Genomic DNA, 13,295 nt, shown 5'->3' with positions numbered 1-13,295 from the left:
ATGCTAATCCATTATTTTAAAAGTTTCTTATTAGTGAACCATTAATTAGTAGCTTGCTATGACTAGAGTTGAAACATCTATTTAAAACATTTCTTGCAATATTCTCTAGAGCTATGCTTCCTCTATAAATCTGTTGAGATCACTGCCAGTTACAGCGGAGAAGCTCCCGTAGGTTCTTTGTTGTTTTAACTTGCTGAAGAGAGACAGTGGAATGCACTGTATGGTTTAACTCCTCCTCCCTCTTTTCTTCTCAATTAGAAACATTTTTCTATGGCAGCCACCACTTTGGCCCTCCTCTCAGCTGGGCTGGCCACGGTTAGACAGTAATTTGTTTCATAAAGAAGAGCCAGGTCCATCATCTCCCAGAGATTTCTCCCATTTTCTCCCCCAGTCACCCTCACAATCTGAAAAAAATATTAAAGTAAAAACAAACAAACAAAACCCAAACATTTTACTCCAGGAATATTTAAATTCATGTTAACAAAACAAAACATTTGCAAGATAAGTTTATTCAGTGTATCCAAGAAATTCTCCTCTGAAACCCCTGATAAGGAGATGCTGGGAGATCTGAGCCCTGACAGTCTATGATGGAAACATTAAAGTGTAACCTAGCAATGCCCCTTAAGCGGATTCAGACCCTGTGAACCCACTAACATTCTTACTACTATAATGAAACAAGGAAGAGGAACACAACCTGTGTACCTGGAGCCAACTTTAAAGTTTTCATAAAGATACTGGTTAACCATGCTTGTCAGACCACGTGTTCCAAAGTATTTTATCCTTTTCATGCCTGAAATTCTGCCATTAAAAAATGAATTTCCGGGGCTTCCCTGGTGGCGCAGTGGTTGAGAATCTGCCTGCCAATGCAGGGGACACGGGTTCGAGCCCTGGTCTGGGAAGATCCCACATGCCGCGGGGCAACTAGGCCCGTGAGCCACAACTACTGAGCCTGCGCGTCTGGAGCCTGTGCTCCGCGACGGGAGGGGCCGCGATAGCGAAAGGCCAGCGCACCGCGATGAAGAGCGGCCCCCGCACCGCGATGAAGAGTGGCCCCCACTTGCCGCAACTAGAGAAAGCCCTCACACGAAAACTAAGAGACCCAACACAGTCATAAATAAATAAATTAAATAAATAAAGTATTAAAAATAAAATGAATTTCCTCTCAAATTCTACATTGTCTTTTCAAAAACACATTCCCTTGAAAGTAACAGAGACGAGATGATGTCTAGCTGAGAAAGAAAGGTCTCTGTTTATGATTGACAAAAGGAGAAACAAAGGCAGATGAGATACAGAGATACATTTGTCTAGATTTTGATTTGGCTAAAGGTCAGCCTGATGTCCTCAGATCTCTTTTCCCACAAGACTCCCTGGAGAAGTAATTCACTTGGTATTTATTAAATGTCTGTTTTGCAGCAGATACTATTTTCATGCGAAGTAAGTCTATAAAGTCCCTGCCCTGAAGGATTCCACCGTTTGGTGTTTAGAATCAGACATAATAGAATTGTCTGTAATAAAATGTGATAACAGAAAACATTTTAGCGCTTACCATGTGCTAAGTATTATTTTTATGCATTTTACTTACAGTAACTCATTTAATCCTCACCAAAATCCTATTAAGTATTAATAGTAGTCTTATCCCCATTTTATACACGAGAAAATAGAGACACAGAGAAGTTAAGTCATTTTCCTAGCTAGTAAGTCGCAAAACTAGGATTGAAGGTCCTACGGTCTGACTCCTGTGTCTCTCCTTTTAATAATTTCATTACGACATCAACACCATAAAAACAGAGAAGCTATAAAAGCTTGGAGAAATGAGTGATGATTTTTGCTTAGGGATCTTTGGAAAGGCTTTGCAAAAAGAGACACGTGAGCTAGGCTTTGAAGGATGAATGGTGTGGAAGGATGAACAAATTTCAGATGAACAGTCTGGGAAATAGCAGAGAATAAGAGAGAAGGGGACAGCCTGTGAAAGCAGGGATGTGTGATGTGCACATCATTTTCAGGGAAAACTATATCGGTAGATTGGAAGTGAGAATGGAAATGGGAGAGTGGCAGGGAGAGAGAAGGGGATGATACAAAGGAGATTAATCAAATTATTGGGTTTCATATCTATGTAGGAAGGACATTATTTCTAGGTTTACTAGGAGAGTTTACACATGATTTTTAATAGTGTCTAGACTCTCAAAAGTTTTCTGATTTGTAAGATAAATTATACAGACATCCTACTTCTGTATGACCTAAGGAGTTTTAACATAAGAACTTGGCAATGGAGACCAATCATAGTGTGGAGGCTTAGTCTGACCTAAGTCTGCTGAGAACATCTGCCAGCACAGCCAGTGCCAAGCATAGCACGGGCAGGGCACCTCATTAACAGAGTAGAGAGGACTCTGCTCTCTTACCTGCCGCTGGGAAGTACTTAACACTTAACACTCACTAACCCCTGCACCATCAGATGGAGGCTGTCCTACTCAGTCACTCACCTCCCAGGACCTTTTCTCTTCCGTTATCTAAGCTTATGCAGCAACTTCATGGTAAAAGTGGGATTGGATCAGAGATCTCTAGTTTCTCAGTCCAATCACTTATTGGAATGTCTGGAACATATTAAACACGTAAGCAATATCAGCTATATTTTTTGTCATAGAATCTTAAGGATTTTCAGGAACATCTAATAACATTTACTCCCTTTCAAATGAAGAATTTGAGAGAGAGAGTTATGGGCCCAAATAGTTACCATATAAATATTAATTAAACCATATGTCTATAGAATTTATTGTATAAAGGCTTGTTCTGGTTTTTTGTTTTTTTGTGTGTTTTTTTTTTTTTTTTTTATGGCTGTGTTGGGTTTCCGTTTCTGTGCGAGGTCTTTCTCTAGTTGCGGCAAGCGGGGGCCACTCTTCATCGCGGTGCGCGGGCCTCTCACTATCGCAGCCTCTCTTGTTGCGGAGCACAGGCTCCAGACGCGCAGGCTCAGTAGTTGTGGCTCACGGGCCTAGTTGCTCCGCGGCATGTGGGATCTTCCCAGACCAGGGCTCGAACCCGTGTCGCCTGCATTGGCAGGCAGATTCTCAACCACTGCGCCACCAGGGAAGCCCCTTGTTCTGTTTTATAAACCATAATTTTTAATTCATGATTCAAAGATTATAGATTTTAAATTAAAAAAAAATTACATTGAAGTTACACAGTGTATCCTTTCCTAAAGTTTGTCCTTATTTGGGCTTTTACTACATCACTTAAGGAAAAATTTAACCTCTGTAATATGTTTTTTTTAACATCTTTATCGGAGTATAATTGCTTTACAATGGTGTGTTAGTTTCTGCTTTATAACACCTCTGTAATATTTTTTAAAAAATAGAAAGTTGAGTAGTGACATGGAAAAATGGAGAAATATTAAAAGACAGAAGACTTCTTATGTCTTGTATTTGTATAGCATACTTTAATTATGATATACAATGTTAATAAACATGAGGGTTATTTAAGCTACACTTATGGGCAAGTAAATTGAGATCCAGAGTGATTGAGATAGCCTAGGACCAAGCAAGTATAGGTACTAGTAGGATTAGGAGAACACTTATTCTTATAACTTATTAAGTGCCTTTCCAGTCTATAATCCTATTTTCTGAGTCTAATGATTTCAAGTCAATTCAATCTCAATGACTAAATATATACTACCAAGGTCCTAAAATATATATCATGAAAAAAGATGAAAATAAAATTTATCCTAGTTCAGTAAAAGCATACATTCCAGGAAAACAGAAATGCACACACAAATACATCTCTCCATATACATACATCTCTCTCTCCATATATATATGGCTGAATTAACAAGTGCTACCAGTGGAGGTCATGGAAGTTCTCTTGACTTTTCAGTCCCTCCTCATATTCCTCAAGTGTACATGTAGAAAGCTCTGGGAGTGGTGCTCCCACTGGTTTGGTGGTACCAAAACCAGTCTCTGTTCCTGGTTGGATTGCCTGCTTAAGATCCTTTTCTCCCCATGTGTTGGTGATACTCCTCATGTCTTCCTTTCCTATACTGATAGACCGTCCCCTGGCCATTGGCATAAAATCAGTTAATGTAGAAGATAATTAAAGGGCTTCAAGAGGGTCATATGACCCAGCATAGAAGGACTTAGAAGGTAGAACTTGAAAGATGAGTAGAATGGATACAAGTTAACTTATTGGGGGAGAATATTGGATTTGGTCTAATAATGTCCCTAATTTTAATCAGAGATGTACAGCACTGGCATCTCTGGCCTTATTACAAATGATGATAATAAATCCAAATATGTGCATAGTCATTTGTGGTTTGCAAAGTTATTCTACACAAACCATTTGATTTTATTCTCAAAATAAATCTGTGACATTGGAAAAGTATAAAGTAAATATTATTATTTGCTCCCCCAGGCTCCCCTTGTGCCCCCTGGCTCTGTGTTCTCATGCTCCTACTACACCTCTGGCAACAACTCAGCTATCAATTTTTGAAGCAAAAATAGATTAATTTTAAAGACGTCTAATATTTTTGAGCAGTTAAGAAATTTGCTGACTTTCAGATCCCTCAATTTGGGAATGAGCAGCTAAAGTGACATTTTCAGTGACCTACATCCATTTTCAATGGATGTAAAGAGTTACGTGGATTTACTTCTGAATTGCAGAAACGCTGCTTAGGTGGATTTATTGAACGTTCCTGTTGATCTTTTTTTAACATTCCTGTCCAGGAAGAATTGACTAAGGATGGGATCTTATAACTCAGCAGTGGAGAAATCTGTCAATTGGTGTCATAGACAGAATAACGCTCCCCAGAAATGCCCAGGTCCAAATCCCCAAAACCCATGAACGTGTTAGGTGTCTGACAAAGGGGAATTAAGAATGCAGATGAATTAAGGTTGCTAATCAGCTGACTTAGACATGAGATTTTCCTAGATGATATGGGTGAGCCCAATGTAATTACAAAGATTTTTTAAATGGAAGAGGGAGGCAGAAGAGAACCAGAGAAATGATAGCTGAGAAGGAACTCAGTCCTGCCAACTCCTTGACTTCAGCACAGTGACACTCATTGTGGACTTCCAACCTCCGGAACTGTAAACGGTAAATTGGCATTGTTCTAAGCCACAACATTTGTGGTAATTTGTCACAGCAGCAATAGGAAACTAATACTGAAACCGTGCACCTCAGGTGTGGACTCGAACCCACGTGGTAAGGACTCGAACCCTATTCTAACAGCTACTACCAAGCTGAGGAAAAAGGATGAACGAAGGGAAATAAGATGACAAAGGCTTCTGAAACTAAGCTGAATACCTGATACACTGGCATCAAGCCCTACTAAAATCAGTAAGTTTACATAAAACAATAAGACCCAAATGGAATTTATAGCAGAATAACTGAGGTTCTGCAGGAAGGGTTTGAAGTACATTCATAGACTCAGATAAGCAGTTATATTTAGAATACCATGAAAACTAAAGGCATTTATTGGTAACTGGCCCATAGTGGTTATGACAGTTATGGAACCAATAGCCACCACTGGAATGTGCTTCTATTCAATACAGCTAAACTGAATGCCTCATTTTAGAGAATGATAATCCCTTATAAATTTTCCCAAATTTATGATTGTGTACTTAGGTAAAAGAGAAGTAACAAACATACAGTATATGTTAAATAGTACATTTTAAATTTATAATGGATCTGAGACACATTTATACTAATTTGTATGTCCTGGTCATAAGAATTTCTTATGTTCTGCTTCTTAACAACCCCAAGAGCTGGAGAACTTGGAACTTCCCTTTGAACAATTGTCAGTAATAGAATTTAATCTCTCCCTCTTTTGAGTCTTGAGTTACTGTAATGTGAGCAAAGGGCTGGCTCCTTTGGTCTGTGTGCCTCCAGGCTGTATTTAAATAGTCTGCTTTATCACATCAATGAAATGCAAAATGCAAAAAGAAGGTGTCCAAGGTCACAGTGATCCCACTTGTGACCTATTTTACCAAACTGAAAGTAAATCGGTGGGTGCAGTATCCATTGCAAACCCAGAAGGACGGAAGATTAGGAACTCACTTTTGTACTCTCTGCGTTTGGAGCTTGTGATTCAAAAGAATGAGGCATGTAGGCTCTCTTCTAGCTCCTTAAATCATCCCTGGATATCCTGGTCTGTTCCCCATCATTTATCCCTGCACGAGATGGCAGCTATAGTCGCCTTCTCTTTTTCAACATATATTAGGTTTACAGTTAAACAGGAACCCTGGCAGTATCTTGTATCTGTGATGCAGTCTGGTAAGTCAGTAAGTCTAGACTTAAATTGCTCCAGGGTGGACACCCGCCAAGCATTTGTATTCTGCAAACTGTGCTCTGTCGCCCTCTGCTGGATGAGGAGCATCTCCAATCCTAGCACAGAATTAAACGTTCTCCCTGGCTTTAGAAATCATCAGTGTGTTTGTGTTTGGAGGGGCAGGGATAGAGGAGAAAATTTGTTCTATGAGTTACTTGATAATTTTGAAGAGATGAAAAACTGAATAAATGTTTATATACAGAGATGTTTGCTACCATATTTATAAGATTGGAAAATGGGAAGCAATTGAAATATTGAACAATGGTGTTAAAAATAATTATATCCAATTAATTGGATTGTGAGCATTTCTTCTGATATGACTTTTTAAAATTATAATGAATGCTTGTGATTATTGCTGTAATGTGATAAAATGTTTTCTTTAAATGACTGCTGAATAAAATTAAATATTTTTTAAAAATCAGTTTTTCCTGTTTATGTTGTCAAAAATCCAGAAAGAGCAAATTAAACCCACCGAATCAATACATAATATTTAGTAAGAGTTTATTGTTGTATATAAGAACTGCTCAGAAACTGGGAACTTTCAGATGTAAAGACTGATGTGAAACTCAGGGGCATGAAGTTACAGAATGGCTAATAAAGTGAAAATCAGGAAGCTATGTAATCTTCACAATGATTGGTTATTACAGTGGGAGTTTCCAGATGGGAGGGGATAGGTTAATAGTGATTATTTCACACCATTTTTAGGAAGATGACTTAAGCTTCTTTTATGATTATCAGAGGCATATATAAGAAATAGCCTAAATTAAGTCTTATGTTCATGAAATAAGCTAGAATTAGTTTTACTTACATGGATTAAATAGTTTTGTCTGCTCAGGGAATTCATGAAATAAGCTAGAATTAGTTTTACTTACATGGATTAAATAGTTTTGTCTGCTCAGGGAATTCTCAAGTCCAAAGTACATCTGATGATATTACTCCCATGCTTTCAAGCCTTTTGTGTCTACCCATTAACTTTAGAATAAAATAAACTTTTAAATATGTATATAATAATTTGTATAATGTGGCTGTATCTAAATGTCCAGCCTCAGTGTCCATCTAATTTCCCTGTCAGTTTAGAATTACCAAGCTATTTGTCATTTCTCCAAAGAGCGATATCAAAATTTGGTGCCTTTGGAGATGCTGTTCCAAGTCTCTGAAATGCAATTGAGTCCTATTTCATCTGTCAAAATTCCTCGGCAAAAAGTCTGACCTGATTCCCACAAGAAGACATAGATTATGTTTCCTTTGTGCTCTAATTTTAGATTATCAATATGTTAATGTTACACAGGTTACATTATACTGTGTTCTCTAAGCTCCTTGGGAGGCAGGGCTGTATTTCTGATTTCTATGTAATATTTCATGTATGCTGGGTTCACAGAAGGAATTCAGCAATTGAAGGTAGGTGAATTGCCCACACATTATTAAATAGTACAGATGTTGACATAATTTAGTATATTTCAAAATTTTAACCTGGTTAAATAAAAAATTACACATAGGGTAAAACTGAGTAGAAAAACAGCATACAAATATGATAATTTCAAACATACAATGAAATATAGTTCACACAAGAGGAAAAAAAACTAATAAACACAGATGGTTAACCTATTAATTTTTTTTAATATAGCAGTGTGACACTACGATACCGTTTACATCTATTCAATTAAAAAAATAATATTAAAGAATTAAACTACATATTAACAAGCTACAGAACTCGGTGGCTTCTGGTAAGTAACCTTTATTGATTCATCTACAGGTAATCTTTATTGATTCATCTATTCATTAAACAAGTGTTTTTTGAGTATCAATTCTATATTTTGCATAGTGACAGGAGCTAGGCTTACAAGTCAGATAAGACATTGATACTGCCCTGAAGAAGGTTATTGCAATGATACACAAATATGCAGGATTTGAAGAGAGCATTGAAGAGGGATATTCATTTCAAAATGGGGGATATATCAGGAAAATCTTCCAATGAGGAAAGAAACCTTAAATTAAATGTTAAGCAGAGAATAAGAATTAGCTCCACAAATCAAATAGTGAAGAGATAAAGACAGCAGGATTAGCAATAGCACAGAGGAATAAATAAAACAGCAAGATTCATTCATGGGATAAAACATATTGGTGCATCCTTTAGAAAAACAATTTTATAATACAAATCAAGATTAATATGTTCATATGCAGTTGACTCTTGAAAAACACAGGTTTGAACTGCCCATGTCCACTTATATGTGGTTTTTCTTCAATAAACACATACTAAGGTACTACATGCCCCGAGGCTGATTGAATCAGATGATGTGGCACGAAGAACATTGAAGACTGACTGTAAAATCATACCTGGATTTTCAACTGCTTGGGGGTTGGCACCCCTAACCTCTGTCCTAGGGTCACTGTACTTTGGTCCAGTAAGTAGAATCTTGAGAAATCATCATACCAAAATGATGATTTCCAAAGGAAAATACTATATAGTGCTAGTTCACCTCAAATGGCAACAAGAAAAGGAAACAGCTTAAATGTCCAGTCACAGATAACATGTTAGGTGAATTCTAGCATAGTAACTTAGTATAATATTATATGGCTCTCAAAATTATCAACTATTAAAATTCTGTAGCAGCATGAGAAAAGGATTACAAAATAATGTAAGATTAAAAAGGGCAAAACACTACATTTAGCTTACCAGGTCATTAAGGAAGTCTCTTATGTTTTGGACTTTATCTTCTATTTCTTTGATCGAGTTGTCTATCCTCACATCAATTTCACATTACACTGATTATGGTGGCTTTGTAGAGAATCTGAGTCGAGCGGTCTGTTTTTCAACATTGTTTAGTCTGCTCTAGGTCCTTTATAATACCATATTTCAAAATCAGCTCATCAAATTCTGTTTTTTTTAAAAAGAAATGTTTGCTAGGATAATTATTTTGGCTTAGAAGATATAGGTGAATTTGCAGAATTAAGCATCCTAACTTACTGAACCTTCAAATTCACAGGCATGGAATATCCCTGTACTTATTTATGTTGTCTTTAATTATTCCCAATGTTTTTAAATAGTTGTTATCATTGAGATCTTGCATTTATTTTCTTAAATTTATTTTGAAGTACTTGATGTGTTTTGATGCTATTATAAATATAATTTTTTTTAACATTTTCTAATTGTTTTATGCTGTTATATAGACACAGATTTGATCCTTGTATAATGACATTATGTCCTGTGCCTTTTCTAAATGTATGTATTAGGTGTCATATTTGCTTTGCGGATACCTTAGGACTTTCTAATCAGTAAATCATGTCATCAGCAAATAAATATATGTTTATTTCTCTCCAACTTTATGCCCTCTTCCCCTTTTTATTGCCTTATTGAACTGACTAGGACCTCTGGTGCAATTTTGAATAAAATTACCAAAGAAAACAACAGCCTTCCCAATTTTAGGGGAACATTCTTCAATATTTCACTATTAAGTATTATGTTATATTCCTGAATCTATACAGATGACATTTTTTTTCTCCTTATTCTCTTAACCTCTTGAATCATTTTCAAGTGTTAAATCAAACTAACATTCGTGGATAAATCCCACTTTGTCACATTGTATTATCCTTTTGTATATTATGGCATTCTACTTGCTAATGTACTTTTAACGACTTAAGCTTCTTAATTTTTGTTTCTTGTAATTTCTTTGTCAGGTTTTGGAATCAGGGTTATACTTTTACTTCATAAAATAATTTGGTATGTATTCTCTCCTGTTCTATTTTGTAAAATGGTGTTTATATTTACGTTATTTCTTAGAAGTTTTATGAAACTTTTTGTGCCTTGACCTTCCTTTGCTGCAGGTTTTTAAAAATATTTTAAATTCAATGCATTTAATGACCAGTGGACTAATGGGATTTGCTATTTCATTTTGTGTCAGTTTTTAAAAGTTGTGCTTTTAAATAAATTTTTTAATTTTTAACTTATTTTATATTGGAGTATAGTTGATTAACAATACTGTTAGTTTCACGTGTACAGTAGTGATTCAGTTATACATATGCATGTATCTATTCTTTTTCAAATTCTTTTCCCATTTAGGTTGTTAACATAGTATGAAGCTGAGTTCCCTGTGCTATACAGTAGGTCCTTGTTGGTTATCCATTTTAAATATAGCAGTGTGTACATGTCAATCCCAAAGAAATTTTTTAAATGTATAAATTTTGCTAAATTGTTGAATTTATTGGAAAAAACAAAATAGAAAGCTAAATACTTCTGCTCATCAGAATCACTGTTAGAAGATTCTTATTCTGGTTCAGATGGGCAAGCACACTCCATCTGATTTCTCAAAATGAATGCATGGAGTTGGTAACTGAGGACTCTGAAAAGTAAATAGTAGCAGGGAGTTTGGGGAGAGAAACTGGGACCCAAAGCAGTGAATTTCCTGTTTTGTTTTTTTCCTCTCCGTGTCCTTCAGTCTGGATTCAAAGGCAGATTAAAACCCCAAATCACACCATTTGCAGACAGAAAGAGCTCTTAGAGATGCACCTTCTGATCTGAGGAGTGAGAAAGGGGGCCCCAGGGGTCAGAGAGGGTGGGAAGTCCCTGGACTTTTCTGGTGTGTGTGTGTGTGTGTGTGTGTGTGTGTGTTTTCATTCTCTCCTACTCCCCTGTCCTCAGGAGATGTTGAGGCAGCAGCAATGGTGGCAGTGACAGTCAGGGCAGTGGCAGACAGGCAAGTGCATAAAACTCTGAGGAAGGGGAATTGTAATTTCGAATAGGTAGGAGTGATTCGATTGCATTTTTCCCTATCCTGTCTTTCTTCTGCTTGTCCCTGAGGGCAGACACCATCACTGAAAACTACAGCAAAGTAGGAAAACTAAATTCCCAGCTTTCTAACTGGAAAATGAGTAGGTGGACCTAAAAGTGTAGTTTTCTAAGAGGGTAGATAACTAAAAGAAGGCAATCCAGTAAAGTTTGTATGTGAAATCTCTGGGCTCATCCCTAGGCTGTACAAGCAGGGATCTGACCATAAGCAGCTGAACTGTGGGGTACACTGCCCAGGTTCCAGACTTCATGAGGCGGCCCACATGCAGAACAGACCCAAGCACAGCAGATGCTTCCAGAACTGAACTGACATTAGAAACATAACCCACAGAAGGCAAGCCTAGACTTGTGACAACTTGTATGGAAAAAGACCAACTTTATGAATTACCAAAATTTACCCATGAAGCAAAAGGCAACCTGAATATTTATTAAAGAAATTATAATAACAATTTTTTAAAAACCTTTCACAAAAGGTAACTCTAAGCCCAACTGTGGAAAAAAGATTGCTAATATTTACTGAATTTTATCTTTTTCATGTTTAAAACCGGATTCACAATTCATACCAAATCTTCACAGGGATTCACTAAAATTAGATAATACATGAGAATGTGTTTCTATAAATGGCAAAGTTCTATACAAATGAGGGGAAACAGTGACTGAGCAGCCCATCACCACATACAGCCTTTGAAGAAGCAGAACTAACTCAGAGCCTGGGAGTATGTAGTATTTATGTCAAGTCAGGAATAATTTATTCCTTCCTGTCACAGACAGACCTATTCCTGAACATAATGACTCAGTATGTACAGGATGGTAGAGGTCAGCCTGTGGCCTGATGTTAACATGAAATGCAAACTCTTGGCTACTCCAGCTGGGCAAACACCCAACTAAAACAGAATAACAGAGAATGAAAAAGTCTGCTTTCTACCCATAACAAGGAAGTGAGTGGGTCCAGGAGCAAGAAAGTGATCTATAGATCTATAGATAGTGATCTATATCACTATGAAGGGATATTCTAAGGTTTGTTCTAGGTGTAGAAATTAGATGGCTACAATGGAACTGAATGTAAATCATCCTTCAAGAACAGAAAAGGAGTCAAAATAAAGACATCATTGTTGCATAATGATAGGAACTGAGAATAATTTAGACTCAGTTTAAATACTCCTTTCCTGATTTGAACTCATACCCTGAGAGGATTAAAGCCTGTGAGTTTATGACTAATACATTCCAGATTTAATTTTCCTCAATGATTAACTGTTTTAGCATCCTCTAAGAATTCAAGTAGACTATACAACTTTATAATAAATCTCACAGTTCCTAGTCTCCTGAGAAGCCGAGGCAAAGCCCTGCAGTGAGTTCTTTGAAGCACAGGCCTTGCAGATGAATCGTGGATTTCCAGGAAGAGTTCATTTTCAGTCCCAGGAAATAACAGAGTTCAGACTGTTGTGGTAAAGACCACAGAGCAGGGATGATGGAAGGTGAAAAAAAATCCTGGAAGCACAAAACCAAGAAGAAGCCATCAGTCAGCCTGTTGTCTCTAGGCAGAAATGAAAATGAAATCATTAACTATAACCTTTCCAAGTTTTCCAAAAAAGACATTGATACTCTTTGTTAGTCACCTAGACCATGTGTTATAGTCCTTAAATGTATAATATAATCCCTTCTTCTGCAGATTTCAATTTTCCTAAAGCTTGAAATAAACAGAAAGAGCCTTGGAGGTAATAAGTTCATTCTTCTATGTCCATAGCAATATACAATAAAGAATATAATAAATAAAGAAGACAGAGCCAGACTGAGACTCTGGATTTTTTTCCCTTCTTCTTGGGATCTTTCTGCAAAGTTTTGAACAAGGGGGTGGTTGGCTTGGCTATGCTCCTGCCTAGGCTGGTTCACCAGGCTTTGGAAGGCTCCTGTGGGCTGTACACTTCCTATTGCAAACATCTACCCTTTCTTGTTGATCTATTATTTGTGAAGAATACAGCTTTTAATACCTCATGTGTGAAACTCTTAAGCCCACCTAAGAGTTAACAGAAAATCATGGATCAGAATTATTCTCTAGATATCAACTTATACTGTTCAAGAAAAAGAATGCCTGGAAACCATCAAGCTGTCAGTTGACATCTGTAAGAACTATCCTGACTCACTTTCACTGATCATTGTTTCTATGACTCCTGTTAGTGAAACTCAATTAGAAGAATG

The 13,295-nt window shown here is 36.9% G+C and overlaps 1 protein-coding gene across 1 annotated transcript in view; it reads right to left on the bottom strand.

The window, feature by feature from the left end:
* TMEM225 (transmembrane protein 225) overlaps positions 1–13,295 on the bottom strand; it is a 188,197-nt gene that overhangs the window by 39,696 nt on the left and 135,206 nt on the right. The gene's annotated exons all lie outside the window — the stretch shown is intronic.

This window comes from Balaenoptera physalus, assembly GCF_965194825.1.
Source record: "Balaenoptera physalus genome assembly, chromosome: 10".
Taxonomy (NCBI): Eukaryota; Metazoa; Chordata; class Mammalia; order Artiodactyla; family Balaenopteridae; genus Balaenoptera; species Balaenoptera physalus.
Note: the sequence above shows the minus strand (reverse complement) of the source record. Positions and strands in the feature narration are given on the sequence as shown.